At 45.4% G+C, this 9,426-nt stretch overlaps 1 protein-coding gene across 2 annotated transcripts in view; it reads left to right on the top strand.

Annotated features, from left to right (window-relative positions):
• Positions 1-364: 364 nt before the first annotated feature.
• Positions 365-9,426, top strand: part of OSBPL8 (oxysterol binding protein like 8) — a 210,935-nt gene continuing 201,873 nt past the window's right edge. For both annotated transcript variants that reach the window (XM_088452555.1, XM_088452553.1), the window contains exon 1: positions 365-441. The gene's annotated coding sequence lies outside the window, so the exon portion shown is untranslated. The remainder of the gene's footprint in view (positions 442-9,426) is intronic.

Below are 9,426 nucleotides of genomic sequence, written 5' to 3'. Positions count from 1 at the left end.
TGATCTGAGACTGTCAGAAACTGTTTGCTCCATTGTAAGATGTACAAAAGAACTTATGTATAGGTCGCATGTTTGCAGCTATCACATTAAACACCGTGTATGGTGCAGGTAGGAGATGCATGTAATATGAATGAGATGGTGGGTACTCCTGATCCAAATAAATCTAAATGGAACTTTGACAATTTATCTGCATGAGCCATTGATGTGAATCAGAGGTGCCTGACAGGATATTACTAATGTATTATCTGAAATTAAGAAAATACAACACAATAGGCAGAATGATTCACTAACTAAATATAGCAAGTAAAGATTTGCAGTTGTGTAGACAAAACCAGTGATTTTCTAATATTGTTTTCAAGGTATGGAATTGTGACTCATAATATGTCGAAGGGGAAATCTTCACTCAGAATCTCCATCTTGTGCACGTAGCATCCTTGTCAGGTAAGTAGCATACACAACTAAAATGTACTTTCTATAAACAAAAATGTGAAGTTTATTCTGAGAGAATTGGGAAAGTAGTTTTACTCACGCAAAGTTTCCATGTTATCCTCTCCACAAAAATTTGTTTTTGTTTGTGTGTATGTGTTTTCCTACCTTGTTTTGTAACATGTCTTTTAAAATTCTAATCGCCCAAGAAAGTGAATATTGCCTCATTTGATGTTATGTTATCACGGTGAATGAATTAAGATGCATACTCACAAGACAATATCTTTGAACGATACCGATATCGTTCAACGATATATAGTTCAGATCGTTCTGTGTGTGCGCAAAGAACGACCAACGATGAGCGCTCCCGCTGGACAATAACTATATCGTCCATCATCCATGCATGCAGGCCAACCTGGACGATATTATTCATTTTCCATATGGGAGAATGATCGTTGGTCGTTTATCTTTGCTGTGTGGATGAACAATATCGTTCATCCAGCATACCGGGAATTTCAAGGGAGATCGTTCAGCGATATCGTTCGCTGAACAGATCGTCCTGTGTACCCAGCAATAGTCTTGTATTTAGTGCCAATATATATGGCGACATCATCCATGGTGAATTCCATTAGCAGATATGCGACATAGTATCCTCAGGCACAGCCGATCTATATGGGGAGTGCAACCAAGGACCACAGACATGCTCAAAGTTCAATGGAGTATTGTGACTAGTATAAATACATTTCTCTTGGGCGACAGTATTGTTAACCGGTGTAACAGTCAGCAAAAACAGGTCGCCGAGGGACAATCCAAGCCCTTGTGAGGCAAACCTTCAACAAAGCTAGGGCATTATTAAGTACATAGCACCGTGTACACTCCGATCCTTCAACTGAGGCATACTTAAGGCTGGATACACACTTAGTGATATATATATATTGCTAGTTCTATCAACAAGCGATATATTGTGAGTGCATCGGCTGGTGTGTACACCCGATAAGTCTATAAAACAATGTCGTTCACATATCAGGTTGTCTCTGCAATGCACATATTGGTGCATCTGGCTGTGTGTATGGGCGACCCGCCGACCGCCTCTAAAGAGCTAGATAAACCCCCGTATACTGGAAGGAGCTAAAGAGAAATGGCCGTAAGGCATGGAGCTCCTCAACCAATTGGGAACTAAACCATGCTACTGGAGATCAACCCAGAAACAAACAATGGTAATTAGTCGGTCAATGAAAGTTATACTCGCATAAGGGTCGGGTCCCAGTTGAAGATGAGGCCCCTGAACCACACAACAAAGGGACTAAAGGGTCAAATGGCAACCAGGGTCACCTCCCATTACAGTAAACCAAGTTAGTTTGGTAAATGAACTACGTCTGCACTCAAATTCGAAAACAATGAGAACTATAGCAGCCGAAACAGGTCAACATTTATAGTCACAAATATTAAAAAAATTGTATTTATAAACATGCTAGACTTAGAATTAACAAACCACTAAATCAGAAAAAAAATTTTTCACATAGAGGAGTATAGAAATCTCCAGTCATGAGTCCATCTGACGACTGTCTGTGCTCGGTGATCCAACCAAGCTGCTGCTTCTTGGAGTATCAAAGAAGGTAGACTCCCCATCAGCGACAACCAGCAACTTAGAGGGAAACAACATCTACAGAGAAGTCTGGAAACAGTGATAATTTGGCAGTAACAGTGTGTGGCAGAGCACCAGGAGGCAAGCCCCTGGTGGGAACTCAGTAATCCCTTTCCACTACAAAATATGCACAAAATGAGTCCCAACCATAATTGTCAGGAAATTGGTCAGAATCCTCCGCTTTCTCGGGGAGATTTACAATCAAAAATATTATTGTGACGTAGCCGTCCCTCAAGATCAGTTAATTTCCACTGGACTGCAGACATCTGAGCCACCAAACCACTCAGCTAAAATTTTAGAGGGGCGAGAGAGTCTTCCATGAAAGAATGTGAGCCTCAGCTTCCCCTAAATGCTCCCTGGTTTTCTGCTTATTATGACGTAGGAGGTAGAAGTCTGCCTTCACTACTTTTATCCGTGTCTCGTTTTTCAGGAGTGCTAACAGCATCCAATATTGTGAAGTAGAACCGCGACCTGTGTAGTTGTAACGAGGAGAGCATGAGCAGTAACATAACTATAAGCAGTCCGTAAAGTCCAGCACCATGTTGCAGCATTTTGACACGTGTGTTGCTTTTAGGGACCAGCAGAAACGGATGCAGTGAAAAAAATGTTCCTACCTCCAGCAGGGTGACCGGTTCCTACCCCTCTTATAATATTGAAAACCAGGGCAGTACACTGGACAATGGAGTAGCGGAGTGCACCTAATTCCCTAACAGCAGGCAGTCTATGGAGGATCTCAGACTTGTCCACAGCGAGGCACCGCCGGGGGATACACAGAACAGCCGCGCCAGGCATGTGAGACCTCCATAGCCTGCCAGCAGCTCCGGATAGGGACCAGCATGCACAGCAGAGAGGACACCCAGAGGAAGAAGGGCCCAGGCGTCCGGGGCAGCAGAGACGGCATGTGCCATTTAGGCCTCAACGTCAGGCAGCTGGAGGAGACTCCCGACGACGGTCAGGTGACCACTTGACCATGACAGCAGGGACATGGAAGTACCAGGCAGTCCGGTGAGTTTCAGGGCGATCAGTGTAACAGGATGAGGTGAGTTGTGGAGCTGCATGATGCTCACTGCCTGTCCAAAGTGTGAAGATAGAGAAAGTGCCAACCAATCAGTTATTTTTCAAACACACTCTGTAAAATGACAGAATCTGATTTGGTTACTACTTTATCTCTTAAAGCTTTGATAAATGTCCCCTTTACTGTGAAACCGCTCACAGACTTCTTGAAATCAATTGAAACACTTAATTGTGAAGTACAATCAATCGTGACCTCCTGAAGATAACACATTGCCTCAGGGCTAATTTAGGTATATTTTAGCAAAAGGTTAAGTACTTATTTAATCAATTATTGCATATTTTTATTTGTAGTTAAAAGCTTAACGTGTTTTTATCTTTAGATTATTTTGTGTTGATTAGGGGTAAGAATTTCATGATGTAAGAAAATTAAAACTGAAAATGTCAAAGGGGTAAATACATTTATACATGTTAAATGTGCTGTGTTACAGAACAGTATCTTCTGTGTACATTTTTGCATCTAATTATCCATCATCTTGCTAGAATTGAATATGCATGCATATTAATGAGACTGTAACCCTTCTATGTTCTGGTAGGAGTATGCTCACTGTGACTTTGTGACATTAAACTGTAGAAGTGTGCCAGTGGTTAGCACATTGACTTTCAGTGTTGTCAGATTAGACAAGTGACGGGCCCTCAGCCATCACCTGTGGCCTCCAGCTTCATCCTGCTTTGTTGTCAGATTTGTTTAACATAGCTTGTATGCCTGCTGATATATTACAGATGTGTTTTCTCTTTTCTAAAGTAATTGTATTGTTTTAACCTGTTACTGAGGTTAAGGGTAATGATCAGCTGTTTTGAAGATTAGGCCCTGAAGTGTATCAGCTTGCCTATTGCTGAATTAGACTCTCAGGGGGCAATTCAATAGTTGTGCCTAATGTAGCCAGGGCCGTAGGGAGGGTGGTGCGGCCGGTGCCTCCGGAAAGGGCGGAAACAATTTAATAGATTCTGGACTATTTAGACGGGATCTGCAATACACAAAATCAATCGAATCGTCCCCTTATGATCTTCAGTCCACAACACTAACCACAACAGTTCCTCATGAACACACTGAAATTACAAGTCATAAGGGAAGATTTAAGCTTTAGTGCTGATTTTCTTAAGAATTGTGTTTGTTTTTTTAGTAAATGTACAGAAGTTGAGCTTTTACTCTGCTGATAATATTGGAATATTTTTCTTTTCCCTATAACAGATATGTTAAGGTTAGTTTCTGCATATCGGCGTTGAATGAATGCTCATAATGTTTGCTGGTTTTATAAATATTTGACTTTGACATATTTGGCTTTAATTTTGATTTTTTTTTAAATGAAGTTACACTTTTCTTCCATATTATGTTTGTAGCTATTGTCTGTTGTCTAATAACCAGTAGATTAAAGACAGGGCTGTCACTAGGGTAGTGTGACCAGTGCCATGGTACAGGGCACCGCAGGGCAGGGGGCGCTGTTTGGGCCTGCCAAGTTTCCTGTTTATCAGTCTCACTTGTAGCTTTATCCCCAGCATCTCCTGGCCTCCCCTATCTCTTCCCTGGCCCTTCCTCATGAGGCCATGGCCCTTTTTCAGGTGCACTATCTTATGTCCCCATTTAAAAAAATAAGTGCAGGGGGGGCAATGCTCTGTCTGGCACAGGGCACCAAAAAGTCTGATTAAAGAGAGCTGTGTGTACAGACGAGCCTCTTCTTCCCTAAAGTGCTTTTAATGACCTACAGGTGTGATTCTGTTTATGCCTCTGGAATTACTCCAAAATAAATCACTATGGAGTGAGTGTGCTGAAATAGGTGATCCAGGCCATGTAATAAAGGCCTTTCTCTCTCATGTGTGAAGCCAACCTCAATAGAAACCTGTTCCTTGTTAAACAGACTGCGCCTGATGCAGAGCTGGAAGGAAATGGGGGGGTGTACTTGCTAAAAAGCAGCGTACACCCTAACGTGTATTTTCACCCATCTACAGACCTCTTTATGCCTGGTTTGCTGTAGGCCTAATCAGCTTGCACTTACCTTTTATAATAGGAGTATAAGATGCACTTCTAAAACCGCATGTTTTTGCTGACGTCCAGGTCTGCCTAGCCCGCATTTCGTTGAACATGCCCTCACTGAACTTTGCCTGTGTGAGAACGCACTGTCACAACACAGATGCACTACTTCAGTCAGAATGTAGACGGAAATGTGTATGACAATTTTTCCCCTGGGGTGCCTCTGGACACTTGCAGACACTTGCCTCAGGTTAATGCCGCACACACACACAGCACAGACTGCCTCCAGGAAGCAGGGAGGAGAAGTGCTGATCAGAGGAGCCGTCCAGAGGGGAGCGCAGTGAGTACAGATCACTTGCACTTTCCCCGACGCCAGCGCTGACTTCAGAGAGCACTATAAGCGCTGCTAAATGATTATGCTTCTCCCCTCTCCCCGCTGATGAGCGCGACTAGCGGCTCCTCAGCGGGGCTAGCGCAGGGGGGAGGTGATAACTGCAGCGTGGTGGCCATTTTACAGTCCCTCGGACTTCAGGAGAAAGGGGGCGGAGCCTAATAGAGCTGGCTCCCTATCTAATTAACGCTGCAACGGCTGTTAGAGCAGCGTGGAGCCTCGTTTTAACCTGTTGTTTGCCTGCATCTCTTCACTACAGGTAGTTTGCAGGCACATGCAGAAGGCTGATTCTCCTGTCTACATCCCTGGCAAGAGGCTGTGCGTAACACTGGGGTGTCAGTGCAGGGAATCTAATCTGTGGGAGGGGGTACCTCTTCCTCTGTGTCCCAACCAGCCTTCTGTTTTATTTCTAATCACTGCTGTGTGTCTGGGTGACTGTTGTTTATCCATGTCAAACAAAACAAAAGCGGCTCAAAAGATGTTTGTCTGTTCTAAATGTCAGAGGAGTCGGAGGAAGAATTCCTTACTATGGAGGATACCGAAGAAAGGGAATTGGAGGTTGCGTTACAGGACGACAACCCTCAGGAGTTAGAGTCTACCTCTTCCGGGGTGGAATCTTTAATTTTGGCGGTCAGAAAGACTCTGAATTTATCTGAGGATATAATTCCTTCATCACAGGAGTTTGAATTATTTAACGAACATCCGAAGAGCTCTGCAGTGTTTCCGTTCTCGCAGCAACTTTAGCAACAGCTCTCGGTAGCTTGGAAACAGCCGGATAAGAGGTTCTAGATTCCGCTTCGGTTTTCATCTAGTTACCCTTTTCCTTCATCCATGATGGAGAAGTGGGAAAACCCTCCTCCAGTAGATGCGTCTGTCTCCCGTCTCTCAAAGAAAACAGCACTCCCAGTACCGGGAGATACAGTTCTAAAAGATCCGTCGGATCGTAAGTTGGAGACAACGCTAAGATCTATTTATACAGCAGCGGGTGCTCAACTCAGGCCCACACTTGTTACCGCTTGGGTTAACAAGGCGGTGGTTTCCTGGGCCGATCAATTGATTACAGGATTGGACATCCGTGAATCAGCAGTTTACATGGGAAAAGCTTCAAAGGATATCAGTCAGATTAGTGCTCGCATATCTGCTTCAGTGATTTCGGCCCGCAGAGCCCTCTGGCTACGCGCTTGGCAAGCTGACACAGAATCCAAGCGTGCGGTGGAAAGTCTACCAGTCGCTGGCGAAATGCTGTTCGGGCCGGAATTAGACAAATGGATATCCCAAGCCACAGGGGGTAAATCTTCTTTCCTCCCGTCAGCTGCACCGTCTCCCAGAAGAATTTACACTGGACCTTCATTTAATTCCTTTCGGGCGACACATTCCTTTCGTGGTAGGACCAGAGGTGCGCCCACGCAACCAAGAGGTGGCAGAGGTAGAGGTCGTCCACACACGGTTGCTCGTAGACCAGAGCCTAAACCAGCTGAGAAACAAGTGGCATGACGGTCTTCTGTCCCACCTGGGACCATCTGCAGTGGGAGGCCGCCTGCAAAGATTTCAACAAGTTTGGAACCAGACTTCCACAGAACCATGGATCCGAAGACTAATTACCCTGGGGTACCGAATAGATTTCGAGACCTCCCCTCCACCTCGGTTCTTCACTACAAGTCTGCCAATACAGGCAGAAAGAGCCAAGGTTCTACAGGAGGCTATCCAGTCTCTAGTAGTATCTTCTGTGATAGTTCCAGAACTTCAACGAGGTATGGGGTTTTACTCAAACCTGTTTGTAGTACCCAAGCCGGATGGCTCTGTCTGGCCCATCTTAAACCTAAAGTCCTTGAACCGGTATCTGAAGATGTATCGTTTCAAGATGGAGTCTCTAAAGTCAGTAATAGCGAGCTTGGAACCAGGGGAGTTCCTGTTATCCCTGGATATCAAGGATGCATATCTCCATGTTCAAATTTGGGAACAACACCAGGCTTTTCTGCGTTACGCCATTTTGAAGATCATTATCAATTTCGGGCATTGCCGTTCGGGTTATCCTCTGCTCCCCGCATCTTCACCAAACTCATATCGGTCATGATCGCTCTCCTTCGGTCATCAGGAGTGAACATAATACCTTATTTGGACGATCTGTTACTCAATGCTCCATCGGTGCCTCTTCTATCAGATCATGCCTTACTGACATATCACATTCTAATCCAACATGGTTGGATAATCAACTTCAAGGAGTCGAATCTCAGTCTGTCCCAGAAACTTTTATTTCTGGGCATGATATTGGATACGAAATCTCAGGATTTTTCTTCCAACAGACAAGGCCAAGGATATCCGACTGTTAGTTCAGCTGGTCCTCAAAACAAAGACACTGTCAATGCTTCTTTGTCTGCGTCTCTTGGGGAAAATGGTAGCTGCTTTCGAGGCACTACAGTTCGGCAGGTTCCACTCCAGGGTGTTTCAGCTGGACCTGTTGGCACAGGGGTCAGGGTCTCATCTGTTCCTACATCGACAGAGTAGCCCTTTGCTGGATTGTGTCCACCAATCTGTTAGTGGTTAAATGGTTCGGAATATGGGACTGGATCATCATAACCATGGATGCCAGCCTTCGAGGATGGGGCGCAGTAGCCCTCGATTATCACTTTCAGGGTCGATGGTCCCTTCTAGAACAGAAGTGGCCCATAAATGTGTTGGAACTCAGAGCGATTTACAATGCTCTGTTAGAGGCAACAGAGTTGCTAAAGGCTCGTCCGGTAAGAGTTCAGCCCGACAACGCGACGGCTGTCGCTTACATCAACCGCCAAGGAGGAACTGTGATTCGCATGGCTATGCGAGAGTTAACTCTGATCCTCCGGTGGGCCGAGAATCGGTCGATAATCCTGTCAGCGGTATTCATTCCGGGTGTGGACAACTGGGAAGCAGATTACCTAAGTCGACAGGATGTCCATCCCGGGGAATGGAAGCTTCATCCAGACGTGTTCAACGTGCTGATACGTCGATGGGGATGTCCTCAGGTGGATCTCATGGCGTCACGATTGAATCGTCAGCTTCCAGTATACATGTCAAGAACTTGAGATCCGCAGGCGGAAGCAGTAGACGCTCTGACAAGTCCGTGGACCTACGAATTTGTTTACCTTTTTCCCTCCGATTCCACCTCTTCCTCGTCTTCTAAAAAGAATAAAACAGGTGTCAGCCTCTGTAATTCTCGTGGCCCCGAACTGGCCTCGGAGAAGTTGGTTCTGGGACCTTCGGTCCCTATTATCAGACGATCCGTTGCCCCTTCCTCTCCGCCCTGATCTTCTACAGCAGTGCCCTTTCATACATCCCAACTTAGCGCAGCTACGTTTAACGAGGTGGCTCTTGAAACCGATATCCTAAGACGTAGGGGTATCCCAGACGCGGTTATTCCCACCATGCTACGCGCCAGGAAGCCAGTTTCGGCTGCGCATTATCTCATCTGGCGCGCTTATATCTCATGGTGTTCCAGTCGGGATCTTCCGTCTAGGTCCTTTCGCTTATCCCAGTCTCTGCTTTTCCTTCAGACGGGTCTGGATTCTGACCTTCGTCTGGGAACCTTAAAGGTGCAGGTTTCTGCCCTTTCCATTTTCTTTCAAAGGAAATTGGCCCTCATTCCTGAGGTGCAGACGATTCTTCAAGGGCTCTTGCGCGTGCAAGCTCCTTTTGTACATCCAATTGATCCTTGGGATCTTAATCTAGTTCTTCTGTTCCTTCAGTCGGCCATGTTTGAACCTTTGGAGGAGGTTGATCTTAAGTACCTATCTTGGAAGACTCTCATCCTCCTGGCTCTCTCTTCGTCTCGTAGGGTTTCGGAATTGGGGGCTCTTTCCTATAAACCTCCTTACCTAGTGTTTCATGCGGATAGAGCGGAACTCCGGACGATAGCCGCTTTCCTAAGGTCGTGTCTGCTTTCCATATCAA

This window comes from Taudactylus pleione, unplaced genomic scaffold, assembly GCF_031769625.1.
Source record: "Taudactylus pleione unplaced genomic scaffold, aTauple2 ptg000038l, whole genome shotgun sequence".
NCBI lineage: Eukaryota > Metazoa > Chordata > Amphibia > Anura > Myobatrachidae > Taudactylus > Taudactylus pleione.
This window is presented reverse-complemented; position numbering and strand designations above follow the sequence as displayed.